General features: G+C 45.2%; 1 long non-coding RNA gene across 1 annotated transcript; it reads left to right on the top strand.

The window, feature by feature from the left end:
* The first annotated feature begins 2,727 nt into the window (after positions 1-2,727).
* LOC146209001 (uncharacterized) lies at positions 2,728-8,213 on the top strand. Its single transcript, XR_014705701.1, has 2 exons — positions 2,728-2,931; positions 7,516-8,213. It is a non-coding gene; the product is annotated as an uncharacterized LOC146209001 (long non-coding RNA).
* The last annotated feature ends 6,526 nt before the right edge of the window (positions 8,214-14,739 follow it).

Below are 14,739 nucleotides of genomic sequence, written 5' to 3'. Positions count from 1 at the left end.
CAAGAACCTCGACGTCATAATCAGAACAGCCTACAAGAAGGCCCTGGGCCTCCCTCTTACGACATCGACGGACCGGTTTTTACGACCGGGTATCCACAACACGGTAGACGGGCTGATAGAGGCACACCTCACGGCGCAGGTGGTACGAATCTCCACGACTCTGACTGGCCGACAAATCTTGAATGATTTGAACATCAATTGCACCCGACAGCTAGAACTTAAAAGCAGCATCCCAGCTTCATGGAGAGGACAACTTAAGGGAACTCCACTGCCAGGAAATATGCACCCCGAATCTCATCAGCCAAGACGACATGCACGAGCGGAAGCTATAAAAAGGCACTAAGGCAGATGCGAGGGCGTGTTCTATGTCGATGCCGCGAGTCCTGAACGGGGAATGGCGGTCGTTGCGGTAGTGCACCAAAATCAAACAGTGGACGGACTAATATTGCCCCGCCAAGACACACTGACTGCGGAAGGAGTGGCGATTGCCCTCGCTGCAACACACACTACCTCAGAATACATTCTTAGATTCACAGACAGCATGTCGCAATTACTCCAGGGGCAGGATTGCACCGCTAGTTACTAAAATCCTGGAAGATAGTCACACCCGTGGCTAACAACCCACGTATAAACACTTAGTATGGGTACCAGGTCAGTAGGGCATCCAAGGGAACGAGAGCGCACACTCCTCTGCCCAAGCTTCTCCCCCGGGCACCTAATACGGATCTCGTGGAACCTCCTACCCCATTGCTAACTCACATTGAAATACTTCAGCACGTAAGATTATCTCGCCGGGTCTATCCTCCACCGGCGAAGACACTAAACAAAGGTGAGGAAGTACACCTCCGCAAGCTACAGATCAACACTTTTCACAACCAACGAAGACTACACGCAATAGATCCAGTCATTTGACTCGCAATGCAAATTCTGCTGGGAGAAGGCGGACCTGTATCATATGGTGTGGGCATAAATCAGACTATCACTATTAATAACCACCCAACGCAGGAGGGGTGGGAGGCAGCTCTGGCCAGCTCGGACGCAAGGAGTCAAAAAGAACTCGTCGAGAGAGCGCGGACAGCAGCCTACGCCAATGGGGTTCTGAACTGAGGACTCCAACCGCCGCTACACACTCCTAAACATTTTCATTAAAATAGTTTTACCACTACCACCAATTTATAGACAGCACAGCAATTGCACAAAATATTTTTCCTTTTTTTTTTAATAACTGTAGGAAACACAAGTGCACTTCGGCTACGCAAGACGGCGGCACAAGCATCGCAAGCAATTGACTAGATCCAGGTGGTTTGACCCTAGCATAGAGTTACTGGGGTGCGTTCCAAATCTTAGACGTCTAGCAAGACTGCTTCGTAGACGTCTACGTAGACGTCTACAGGTTCGCGTATTGGAACGCGTCTACCTGTTTACGCCTAGCGTCACCTCGCGGCATAAAGGTTGAACTAAAAAGTTTTTATAACTATTATAACGCTGTTTTCTTTAAAGATTTACGACAATACAGGTAAAAATCACGTTTTTAACGGTTCGCCGATTTTTTGCAGCAAGAATATTACATGTGTGATCGCCACAATGTAGATGGACTATTAGTAGGTTAACGTGTAGCAGACCGACTTCTCACGCAATGAGCATGCTCACAAATTGACGGAAGATAACGTTAGTCCGTTTTTCCTTTTTTATTACTGATGCTGAAGTGTACATGCTTCTCAGATGTCTCATTCACACAGCTGTAAGAATGAAAACATGCAAAATACTGTAAACTTGAGGCGATTACGGACGAAAGGTGATAACCGGCTACAGCAAACGAAAAACTGTGCCGTTACACCTGTTGTCTGTAGTCACTAGACGAGGAAACCAAAGACAACAACTTGTTTTAATAATGTACAGGCACAAAAAAAATCAATGCGCAACAAGTCGGCATCGTCAGGCGAGATCGTTCCTCTGAGATTAACTGAAAATCGGCGGAAGAGTTTGCCACGGCTACTACAGCAAGGTAGAAACACACACGTGCGCCGTACAGCAGCCGCCCTGACTCCCGGCGAGGTGCGACGAGTTCGTCGATAACATCAAGACTGAAGCAGACTGAAGAAAGTCGTCGACAAGTTAAAAAAAGAAGACCAACAGCATCCAACGCACGCTTTCCTCTTAGCGCGGTAAAAGAATCTGCAGTGCTATATCTCACGACCATAAAGACAGCTAAATTATCCTCTAGCTAGCGCATACATTGACGCAACAACTCACGTTTGAAGGATCGTTCATATGCATACTCCGACGTTCGCAAAGAGCACGACCACCGTACAGCTACTGCAACAACCGCACGCACGACTCGCTCAGCGCGAAACGCGCTCTGTCCGCCATGTTTAGACAGCAAAGTAGTCTGCATCGATGTTGACTTCGGCGAAGCCGTCTTCGCGAGACTGCTTCGCGAGAATTGGAACGCATCCCAAGATGGCGGCTGCTCGCGTAGCCGTCTAAGTAGACGTCTACGAGGGGGTATTGGAACGCACCCCTGGGCAGGGAAACGAGACCTGAACTTGCAGAGAGCCGGCTCCGTGAACTGCGCATGCGCGCCCAGAACCAAAATGGAAAGGAGGATGCGTTGATTCTCTCGACGGATGTGACGTCAAACAACTTTTAGTATTTGCTTTTTTCTGCAAATAAGCCTCAAACCCAGATGCCAATTACCCCGTTTCGAGCCACCGCACCAGAGCGAAAGCTGGCGCGCTTTTCGGGCAACGGGTGCTCGCACCTTGCGAGCAATAGGTCGCTTTTCATGCGTCGGCTTGTTGTAGTTTGCGGGGCATCATCCCGATAGATGCAAATTCGGTGAAAATCTGATTCAGTTTGTGGATTGTTGCCCTAAATTCAACAGCGTAGCCTTCGGTCCTGTCGCTGGCCTGTCTGCAGCCTCCGACTACGGTGAGTCGTACGCACGGTGCAAGACATATAGGTGGGGACACAGCGTACCGCGCCGGTTCCAGATAAAGTCCCCTAGTTAATCTAAGCCGTACGAGATGGCAGTTCGCTCAGCGGCCTGTGACGTAGTGGGAGGCAATGCTTTTCTATGGTGAATACACGCTTTTTGAGAGCCATTTTCTCGTAAACTGTGGCCGATGATGAGAGAAAAATATTTTTGCCGCGTTGTTTTTGTCTAGGTCCATTAGTCAGCGCAGTTTTATCAATCTTTGGCTTCATGAATGCTTAAATAAAAGCGCAGAAGGCGAATAATGTTTTGCGCGGAATTTGAACCTGCTGCACGCATAAGCGGTGGCACTTTGACAACAAAGCATTAACCTTCGGTCGTTTCATTTGTTCTTTGACTTTGCATCTTTTCTTCGCCCATCAGTGTGCCCGCTCATCCTTAGTTTGCTCCTTACTTTATTCCTTCCCTAAATTAGAGGTCCCCTAACTGGATTCTGCCAGCTCCCACTGAATTCCCCCCCCCCCCCCCCCCCCCCCCTCTAACTTCATTATTTCTCTTAGCTTCTGTTTTTCCTTTTCCTCATTCTTTTATCCTCAGGGTATTGGGTACAGTACAGAGGGGCATAGAATTTCACAACAATGGAAAAAGAACACCGAGTATAATTCATTCCATACAAAACAATAGAGGTAAAATTACGGTTAACAGCTTTCTCGAATTTACGTTAGAGATCGGCGAACAGTAATGTGATGTGGTGCGCCAAAGCAGCATATAAATCAGTTGATGAACATAGATAGATAGATAGATCGTGCAGCCGTTCCTGCAGTCGGGTTTCGTGCAAATTTTGAAGACAGTTGAGCTTGCTTGAGGCAAAAAAGCCTTAAATCACGGCAGCATTTGTTCCGGTTTTCGTACACTTAACTCGTCCGTACTTTTCTTCTCTTGCTTATTCGATTCTTCCGCTCAGTTTGCACGAAGCTGTACGGGGCGCTGTTGAAGTTCCTTCAATAAGTGGTTACAAATACCCTATGAATTTTTATATTTTTCTCCGATTCGCCCAACCGAACGCAGGATTCGCTTTCCCTGCTCTATTTACGCTATCCAAAGTGAGAAAACTGCTTCCCCGGCGCCTTCAATTGAATAACGATGACTGAATGGTTGAGTAATGTAGTACTCACTCCCCCAAATTTAAACATGAAGTGCATCTTCAACCTTTTCTTCACTTCGTTGTTAGGAATAAATTACGTCAATAGTATAGGAGGTATTCATGTGACGTCATCCGCTAGGGGCGCTAGCGGCCAGCGCAGAATTCGCCATACGCGTGGTCGTGCATGGGTCGTGTGTGTGGGCGCCGCACCCAGCCGCAATATTCAACTCGTTCTGATCCGTGGGGTAAGCCTTTCGCGCCTTTACAGAATTTCTGCGTGCGCCAGCGAAAACCATGCGAGCGAGTGGATACACCCGTGGATTTCGTGGAACAAGAAAAACGACTGTCTGGACAAAATGTTTGACTTCGTGAAAACACCGGCTCGTACGACCGCGGTAACTTCGTCGAGGTGTGTCGTGTACTACAAGACCACTGCTTCGCGTTGAATTCCCTGACATCGGTGCCTGCCACGTGATGTGCGGTCTGAAGTTTTGCGACAGGTGAAGAAATTAAAACGTACTAAGCCACGAATGTGTTTTAATTTTTGGCAAGAAAGCGAGGCCAAGAGCCACACGTGCGTGAGGGTGTCGATGACCGGCGTGTCGTTTTTAGAGGTGAGCACATTGCGACGTGTCTGTCCTCCTCCGACTTGCAAGTAACAAGTTACAACTTTGTCAAGCGTTATCGCTGTACATCGCGTTGTTGCGAACCTAGGTTCCATGGGTTATGTGGATTTCGAGCAGAGCTACGTAGCCGATACTAAATTTGTAAAACATGCTCTCTGGGTGGGCCGTTTATCCTGCGAGGACATGACAGTACTTTTTTTTCTCGACCTTCTGTCACCCAAATTAAGCAACTGCATTGATTCGCTTTACTGCTGGAACAGCGCCTGTGGAAGCTTCGTCAGTTTGCCGACTACCGCCACTAAAAGTGTATGTTTTGCTGCCGTGCCAGCTTTGGAATTGGAGAATTTAATGCGCTCGCTGTCTTTTCACGATGTGTTCTGCCTCAGTGGCAGCCAACAACAGGTTTGACGAGCTGCAAGTCGTTTTTCCGGCCACTTTTGCTGTCGAGCTGTTGCACGGGTGATGCCTGGTGCAACACTGAACAGCGTGTTATGTCCCGGAGCATCAAAATATCGCTGCAAACTCCGTGCCCATAAAGGGCTCAACAAAGAAAAGTGTATGTGGACGTATTTACCAGCTTGATAAAACTTTGCGGATCACTTCCAATATACGGCGGGCACTTGACAGCGAACCTGAAACAACGCGAGCAGACGCGCGCCGATGCCACCGGCGACCTCCGACATGGCGGACGAGGCGGGACGATGCTCGCGCCATCTGGTAGTACGACCTCAGTGAATACCTCCTATTGACAAGCCAATAAATTATTCTGTACTTCATTTCTGCAGTGACGCAGTGGGCACGGCTTAAGAATAAAGTGCTCCGGTGATATGCTTCTGGCGACGACAGGGAAACAGTTCGGGCCACGCAAACGGCTCACGCAGGAGAAATGCGCCGCGCGATATCAGCAGGCTGCTATCGCAACGGCGTCGTCGATGTATGTGTTTTTTTATTCCAGCGAAGGTTCACCGCTACATCGACGCTGACGCTGCGATCAGCGGCCCGGTTCAGAGGAGCGTGGCTGGTACTTTATCTGGAAACTTGCGTCCAGTGTCTCGCCCGTGCTGTGTCCCCACCTAAATATTCTTACACCGTGGTCGTACGCGAGTGATGGTGTTTCGTACATGCCCGCGAGCTCTAGGTAAAGCATTTGTCGGCGTTCTGCTACAGTCTTGCAGTTTTTTTAACGAGTTTTTACACGGCAGTGCAGCTATGCGGTAGTCACAATTACTGACGCGGCGTAATCACGCGACAGTCTCCGGGCGAAGGCATGTGGAGACTGCATAAATGCGTCGATCCCGTTTCTTCGCGCTTGAAACAACCGTTGCATACCTGCTGCTGTGCACCGATCGGTCGCCGGTTGCTGTTGTCTTCGGGGTGCACTGGGGTATTGGGACGTACGCGACGACTTACAGATGATGTGAAACTATTTGTGAGTCGAGAGTCACGGAAGTTTGTAATTTGCTTTTTTTTTTTTTTTTTTTGAAATTCTTCGTTTGTGGCCTAGTTTGTGCAGTAGCAGGCATTTTGGTGTGGCGCGCCAGCGTGAACGCGCTGGTTTATGATCAGGAGGTTTTATTGCCTTCCTCGCAGCTTCAGCAGATAGAGTGGCTGGGCCCATAGAAACGATCGTGCTTCTGTCAAAAAACTGTCGTAAGGTATTTATCTATGCGGACCATACGTGGTGCTGCAGTGCAAGAGGTCAGCTTCTTTACAGTGTCGACGAAGTGCTAAAGAAGGGGAGTTGCTGGCTAGCTGAGAGATAGTATAAATGTAAACTGGCCCAGTGCGAAATGAGCCCCGGAGTGAAACGAGCCTACTGCTCAGCATAAAATTGCTACAAGATACGGGCGTATACCCGCACGAATTTATTGTGCTTGTATGCTCACACGTTCCACTGTCGAGTACTCACATCGGTGCATGCAGCAATGAGGGTGACTTTTCGGCTATCATAGGTTCTTGCCCATGAGAGTATCTGCCCTTTTACTACGAAAATAACTGCATTGGTAGAACTCGCTGAGCTTATTTATATAGATTTAACACTTCAGATGCATGTCGATACCGCAGAGTTCCCTAATATATATCTTTTGCTTGCTCCAACAGCGTCATCACTTTGAGAAAACTGGGAATGATAGCAGAAACAATGCCTCCATAAATAGTGGGCAGTGCTTGGCTTCAAGCTGCTATCAAGGCCATTGACAGCTTATTTGAAAACAAAGCAATAATTAACCTGAGGTGGTACGTTTTGTTGAGGGGAGTGAGGCACCGTTGCATGTACAGCCTTTGTCAAAAGTGTAGAGCCCGGGGGGTCCGCTTCTGAGCCGAATAGTGGCACTGATGTAGAATTAGTTGAGGCCTTTCCCACTGAAGGGGGTAGGACAAAACATCTTCTTGCCATCAACAAAGTTGGAATACCGGAAATTCATTACAAGCTGCAGGAACTGGCCCAGAAGCAGACCCCCTGGGCTCTACACTTTTGACAAAGACTGTACCTCGTAATCCTGTCAAAGAGCTTGGCAGTTGCTGCTATAAGCACTCTTGATTACAATTCCATGCAAGCCGCAGCATATTCCGCACTTACTGCACACGTGATTTAACTTAGTCTCTTTGTTTGCTATTTCAGTGTTTTGCAAGAGTGCTAAATATTTGTATTTGTGCTAGCATTGACTGCCAGTCTCGTTACTGCCTTTTTCCTTCTGCGGCAGGCACTCTCACTTGTTTTACTCAAATCATATTCTACTGTGAGTGAGTTTGCTGAATTTATGCAAACTAAATGTAATTGCTGTATTACTCTCATTTATTTACATTTACAGAGGCAAGAAATACTCTGGGCCGACGTACGAGTTTCCTCCACCAGTTGGATTCCGCCGCTACCTCAGTAGTGCAGTGAGCTGTAACTGGTGTGACCAAATGGACACTCTCACTCCTACTGGTTTAGAGCGTGCTCCTATTTAAGTTTAAAATATCTTGCTTGCAATGTATTTAATCTTGTTGTGGAGTATTGTCACCCTTGCATTTGCTGATATGTTATTATTTGGAAAGCATTCAGAGTGATTTTGGACGCATGATTTGCAGTGGCGGAAGGTGGAGAAGCACAAATGTGTGACTGCAATTTTTTGCCTCTCTAGTTTTCAGCCTTTAGAATTAAAGCAACAGATTGATGTGTGAACAGGCCTGGCATGGATTAAAGAGTTTGTCATATACAACAACACTTGACCCTTGGGGTTGACCCTTGCGAGGGTAACACAGCTGTGGTTATCTGAGCAAAAGTTCTCTGTATGTGATGGTGTCCGAAACATGGCATTGTCTTAAGTAACTTGGCATGGAATCGGCCACTTCTTGCACTCTCTTGACAGCATCTATTGTAATGTGTGCTAGGCGACATGCCTTCGGATCTGTTGTATGTCTGCAGCAGTTGCCTTGATGTATCAAGATGGGGTGGTTGTTGCGAGTTGGAAATTCCTATTCTCCCGACTACACCAATAAAATGTAGTGAAGCCAAATACCAGGAACCAATGTGTTACGTGGTTCATTGTGAAGGCTTGCCACTCTCGTAACTTTGCCAAATTGCTAGAAACATTATTTTTAAGCCCGGTCTTCTTTTGCTCATAGCACAACTCATTTCGTGCATTTGTCAACTTTTTGTGGTTTATGGTTGGCACATTTTGCAGAGGGTGACAAAATTTGAGCTGGTGTGCCACGAAGGTTAAATATCTGTTTATTGAACTCTTTTCGGGAAGCTACATGCAAATACTGCCTAATGTGGCTGTGAGGGCTTCGCACTTGATTGATGTACCGGTGCATTACTTGTGGCAGCTGGTCTACATTGTACAGGACTGCCACTTTGAGAAGCACCAGCACTGCTATGAAGCAGATTCACAGCATTGTTCCTGGTGGAGGCAAACCACTGTAGATGTCCTCATTCCAGTGCAGCTTCAGCCAGTGAAGTTTCACAATGCCCGTGTTGGACAAACAAGAGGCCTATGAACTTAAGCATTTCACTTAGTCATTTCTTCCAAACATCCGTCAAAACAAGCAACCTGTTGGTTTCCCCAAAATCCCTGTACAATCATATTTATTTTTATCTTTACAAATACTTTGTATCATAAGCTGGAGAACCTTCACTCAAGTATACACTAGGTTCCTATCTACGTGAAAACTACACGCTTGTGTGCCAGTGTCAGCAGATCGTTGCTAACGATTGTGGAAACCCTCCTAAACAGAGATAAAACTGAGAACATGCAGCGATCATGTGTACATACTCAAAAGCAAGTGGGTACGGAAACTATGTGCACCTTTGGCCACTAGTTGGCATTACAGGTGGTTGTAGTACCTGAATCGCTAAAAGCTGAAATCAGAGCTTCTTCTGACAGACTCTTCTGGCTTCTTTGCTGCTAGTGCGATAAAAAGAAATCTGTAGCTGAAGTTGCTGAATCACACAATTTCAGTGTTTTTTGTTGTGCGGCCTGACACGAACATTTCTCTATCTAAGGTGCCACCATTCTTCAGATACAGATCGCTTGTGTGTCACCACTTGGTGCGATGTTGCTCTGTCACCAGGGGTAGAGACAGACAATTGGAGGAGGAGGATACGCTACAACAGGACATGTATTTGCAGACTAACAGGAAAAATAAGGAGGCCTTAGGAAAGCTAAAGAATACGGTAAACGCTGCCATGAGGCTCACTGAAAGAATCTCCAATCTAAAGAGAGGATTGCAGGAAAAGGAGTCAAGTCATTTGGTACAGGCATTCGTGATCAGTAGAACAGTTTATGCGACGCCTTGTATGAATATGGATGTGACTGAGGAAAACAAGGTGGACGCTATGATTAGGCTGACGTATAAGGCGGCCCTTGGGTTACCTAACATTGCTTCTACTGAAAGTCTGTGGGATTCATCATCATCAGCCTGACTATACCCATTGCAGGGCGAAGGCCTCTCTCATATTTCTCCACTTAACCCGGTTCTGTGCTAGTTGCATCCGCTTCACCCCTGCGAACTTCTTAATCCGCCCATCTAACTTTCTGCCGCCCCCTGCTACGCTTTCCTTCCCTTGGAATCCAGTTTGTTACCCTCAGTGACCATCGGTTATCCTCTCTTCGCACTACATGTCCGGCCCATGTCCATTTCTTCTTCTTAATTTCCACTAGAATGTCGGTAACTTGAGTTATTTCTCTGACCCACTGTGCACGCTTCCTGTCTCTTAATGTTACCTCTACCATTTTTCGTTCCATAGCCCTCTGGGTTGTCCTCAACTTAAGTAGAACTCTCTTGGTTAGCCTCCACGTTTCAGCCCCATAGGCGAGTAATGGTAAGATGCAACTGTTGTATACTTTCCTCTTGAGCGATACCAGTAAGCTACTAGTCATAATCTGCGAGTGCTTGCCAAATGCGCTCCATCCCAATCCTGTTCTTGTTATTTCCTTTTCATGGTCCGGATCTGCGGGTGCTACCTGTCCTAAGTAGACATATTCACCTACTACTTCCAGTACTTCGCTACCTAATGTAAACTGCTGTTCCTTTCTGAGGCTGTTGAACATTACCTTAGTCTTCTGCATATTGATTTTCAAGCCTACCTTTCTACTTTTCCTGTCTAGGTCATCAATCATTATTTGCAGTTCATCCCCCGAGTTGCTTAGCAAGGCAATGTCATCAGCAAATTGCAGATTACTGAGGTATTCTCCATCTACCCTTATCCCTCACTGCTCCCATTCCAAGTCTCTGAATACTTCCTCTAAGCAAGCTGTGAATAGTACTGGGGAGATTGGATGCCTGGCAAGGTTAGCTTCATATATGCGTGAAATCGCACGGTGAAGTCATCGGTCATGACCGGACATGATGTCATGTGGTGACCTCAGTTCTGGTTATTAGACATGACTGGATGTGACGTCATGATGATGTCACATCCGGTCATAGTGACATTACTGTGAACACATTAAGCTGCGCACAATAGATGAAACAACCTCCTGCTTAAACAGCATCACTGTTGAAAGTGGCCGTTGAGCAGTCTAGTTGAAGATGGGCGGCTGTATGCGAGCAAGGAACTGAGTGCTGTGATTTAACTTCCCAAAATAAATGCCACGGAGTGGTACTTTTTTCTTAATACAGGTCATACGTTCACTAGAACCACCTTACTCTGTATTTTACAGCTGTAAATGCTGCAAAAAGCAAATTTTCTAAATTTAAGAATTTTATTCTGGCATGGCTTATATTCTCTAATCTCCAAAACAATTTTCTTGGGTTCCTTTACTTCTGGAAAACTTGGGATATTGTTGGAACAACTACGATGAGAACAGCAAATTTTACAAATTTGAAATTTAAGTGTATGAGAACATGCAAGATGGCGACCATGGCACAAACTTTTTTTTTTTCGTCTAAAACAAGCTGGGGTAATGTTTGTCGTAGTAGCCCAATACAGTCCTTTTCTGAACTGATGGCGGTCAAGCGTAAAAATTGCGTCAAATGGCATGATATGGGTCTGTGTGCAGGCTTCACACAACTTGTACTCTCAGGCAAGTCCAGTAAAAGAATCTGACTGCTGAGCTGCTACCCGGCACAACAGAACCCAGAATGCAACCTAATCCGACGTTAGCCTGAATACTTAATATTTTTAAGACAAAGCATTCATAGAAGGTTGAAAAAACTCGTACATGCAGAATGCGATAAAAAAAATCTGGAACAAGTTTCATGACACGCATGCCATTTTTCACACCATATCACACAACTTGGAAGAAAGTCGACAACTTCACTTTGAAAGCAAATTTTTGTGAAAATGTACAACACCACTGGGAAGGAAAACAATTGAAGCAGTTGAAACAAAAAAATTTGGTAGCGTATGTGTCAGTGAACCCTCAGTGCCTATTAAAAAAAGTGAAATCAATGATCTTCGACACTAGTAGAACCTGAATAGCGCTGTGTGATAAGGCTGTCCACAAGTGGCAATAAGCAAAGTTAAAATCAAAACAAAACAAAACTTGACAGAACTTGCACCAATATCACTGCTATACTAAAATAAAATACACAGACACCATATAACCACTGTTCACAATACAAGTTCTACAAACCTGATGCGAATTTTTATATCATAGCTGTAACGATACTAGCACAGCCTGATAATTACAGTACACCTAAACAATCACTCTACCTGCCTCTATGCATATATTGTATGCATATAGGCACTATGCACATATTGTACTTGACTACAAAGTTCAGCATGGTAGTTAACAACCATGCACATGAAACAGCTCGGGTATTGAAAAGCCTCTTCCAATCTTGTTCAAAACCAATATATTCTGATCAAATCAACATGCAAAATGTAAATCTTTCGTAAAAAATTTCATTTTGCACACAAAGACAAAGGTAGCTTTACTGCACATACTGTAGCACGAGTTGAATGCTACGGGCAAATTTTCATAGTGCTGCAGGGTTTTTATGTGTTTATTATATGAACGATGCAAAAAATAAAAAATCGGTGAACTCCATAAAAGGTGCCACATTAGAACAAAAATTAGCAGTGCTATGCCTAGATAATTCCACTGCAAGAATGCACCTGTGCTGACTCATGTTCTATTGCCATAAACAAAGTACAGTATGTGAGGAATACAAGGGATGAAGGTTTGATTCCCAGTGGAGACAGTATTTATTTATTTTATTTACCCCACTAATCACACATGTGCTCTGTGCTGTCGTACAGTACAGCAAGTAACAGCATATGGTACCTGAAGTAAGACATAGTTCATGCTGGTTACATCGGCTGTCATGCAAAGATGTAATCAATGCAATTAACACTTTTTGTAGTGGCTTGAAATTGTTGACGACTGCGACCCCGAGCAGTTCGCACCTGAACACTGGCAACCACCGTGATTTCGTAGTATCGATGACAGTCGCCGCAGATGATGAGGGGAATGTCTGGTGCCCTCACAATGCATCAGCCATCTCGCAGATAAGTGCTACCATTCAGCGCCACCATTGCAATTCTTGTTTAAATGGCTATGGGTTGTACAAACTGGAAACTCTAGCAGACTAACAATCTTGTGCATTCACAATGCCGTAATAACATTGCATGGGTAGTAATTTAGAAAAAATAAATACATTCACAGTTAAAACTGGTTCACTGGACAATATTTTGTAAGTAATAATTCAACAATACTGCACAAGAATTTTCAAAACTCCTCTGAGCCTCACTAGGGCACCTATGAATGTTGTGCAGCCTTGGTGGATGGAACCGTGACAGATTATTGTAGATGAAAATGTAGCCATTAAATACTGTCCTTTTTAAAATGCGTGATAGAGCGTTACACTGCAGTGCACAGGTGTAGAACATAAAAACATGGCTGCAGCTGCGAGCTATCAGGTGGCTGTCGCACATACTCCATGATAGTAAATCAGGTATAGGTATCTTCCATGGGGCAGGTAGCTAGTAGCAGGCTAGGCAGGCAAACAGGGTTCGTTCATGGCTCTGGTCCACCAACAATGTGACAGTGCTGCAAGTCATCTATACTTGGGCAGATTACCTAACATGCAGACAACTACTGTAAAGTCAAACACTGAACTTACAAAAAAATTAAGTTGATAAATGAAATGTACTGCCTTTGGATCTGAGCAAGAATGAGAACAGAGGCAAGCCATTTGGCAAGCCTGTTTCGATGCATTCCCTAAAGCCACATCTCTATGCTGTTCTGACCAGTTTATTTGTTTTACAAGAATACACTAGGAAAGAACCAAGCGATCGCACATTACATCTACGTTGTGCACTACAGTTATAAAAATAAAAATCATAGCTAACGAGTACGTGACCCCGTTCGGTAATGCAGTATATTTACTTTGCTGTACAGCGTACCACTCGTCTCGGGACTGACGGACAGCGTGTCAGGCCCTTATCATTTGCCAAAAAAAAAAAAGCGAAGCTTAATTTCTAGTAAATCAACATTACACACTATTAAGAAGCGGTCAACACACTTGAAACACAGTTCTATATTCAGCTAGTCTGCAAACTGGTTTGATTTGGTTTGTGGGGTTTAACGTCCCAAAGCGACTCAGGCTATGAGAGACGCCAGTCTGCAAACTATTACCACAGTCATCATACATAAAAGCAATAACAGGCGCATAAATGCAGCATGTGCTGAAAAGGCGCGTCCGATGCAAGTGCAAAACTGACGCTGCCCTCGGTGATCTTACGACTGCTAGGGGAAAGCTACATGCCTCACATTGACACTAAAAATTAATTCAAAGCACTTCTGACACAAACGTAAGCCTTCGATGTCTGTAGTCATTATGCCTAAACACTTTCAACGGAGCGCTTTATTTAGTTCTGCGCAGGCAAGCAGAACTTCTCTCAGACAACCTCAAGTGCAGCAAGAAAGTAACCTTGCTGCAATGTTCACAGTTAAACGTCCCGAAACAAATCGCTCCCAGCTAATTTCACACAGCGATTCGTGGAAGAATCGCGGTTCTAGCGCAGGCACCATGCTTACCAACATGGCACTCGAGTACGTTAATGTTCCACAAATCAATATATTAACTCATTTCCTTCCAAAGAGCAATCAGCTGGCTTTCTATTCGACTCACCAAAGTGATGCTCACCGTGCGAAGTGCGTCGCCTGTGCTGTATAAACACAGAACACAGCCATTTTATGGTTCGTTAGCATTAGCAACAAATAGATAAAGCGCAACACAGGCTCCGTAAAGCACTGGAAGGAGAATAACCAGAGTCAATAACGCGTCAAACATTTTTTTTTTAAACGTTTTATGTAACGCGCCGCAACTCAAATAATTTAGCGGAGGGGGCGATGATGATGATAATGGCGCACGCGCCATCGTATCTGAAATTGTTGCAAATGAAACAGTTTCAGTTAAACAAAGGAGGTGGTGACCCATAAACTACAAGTGCGAATTTTAATTATCTAAAGGTTTCCTTTTACTGAATTAATTTTTGTTGGTATTGGACGTTTTCGCCACCTGCAGCGCTGTCACTCAACCGTTGCAACGGCGCGCCATTTGAACCGGCTGGTTGTACGGTGCTCGCACAAGTCTCTGCT

The sequence above is a fragment of the Amblyomma maculatum genome, chromosome 1 (genome assembly GCF_055883805.1).
Source record: "Amblyomma maculatum isolate TAMU_Amacu chromosome 1, ASM5588380v1, whole genome shotgun sequence".
Lineage (NCBI taxonomy): Eukaryota > Metazoa > Arthropoda > Arachnida > Ixodida > Ixodidae > Amblyomma > Amblyomma maculatum.
This window is presented reverse-complemented; position numbering and strand designations above follow the sequence as displayed.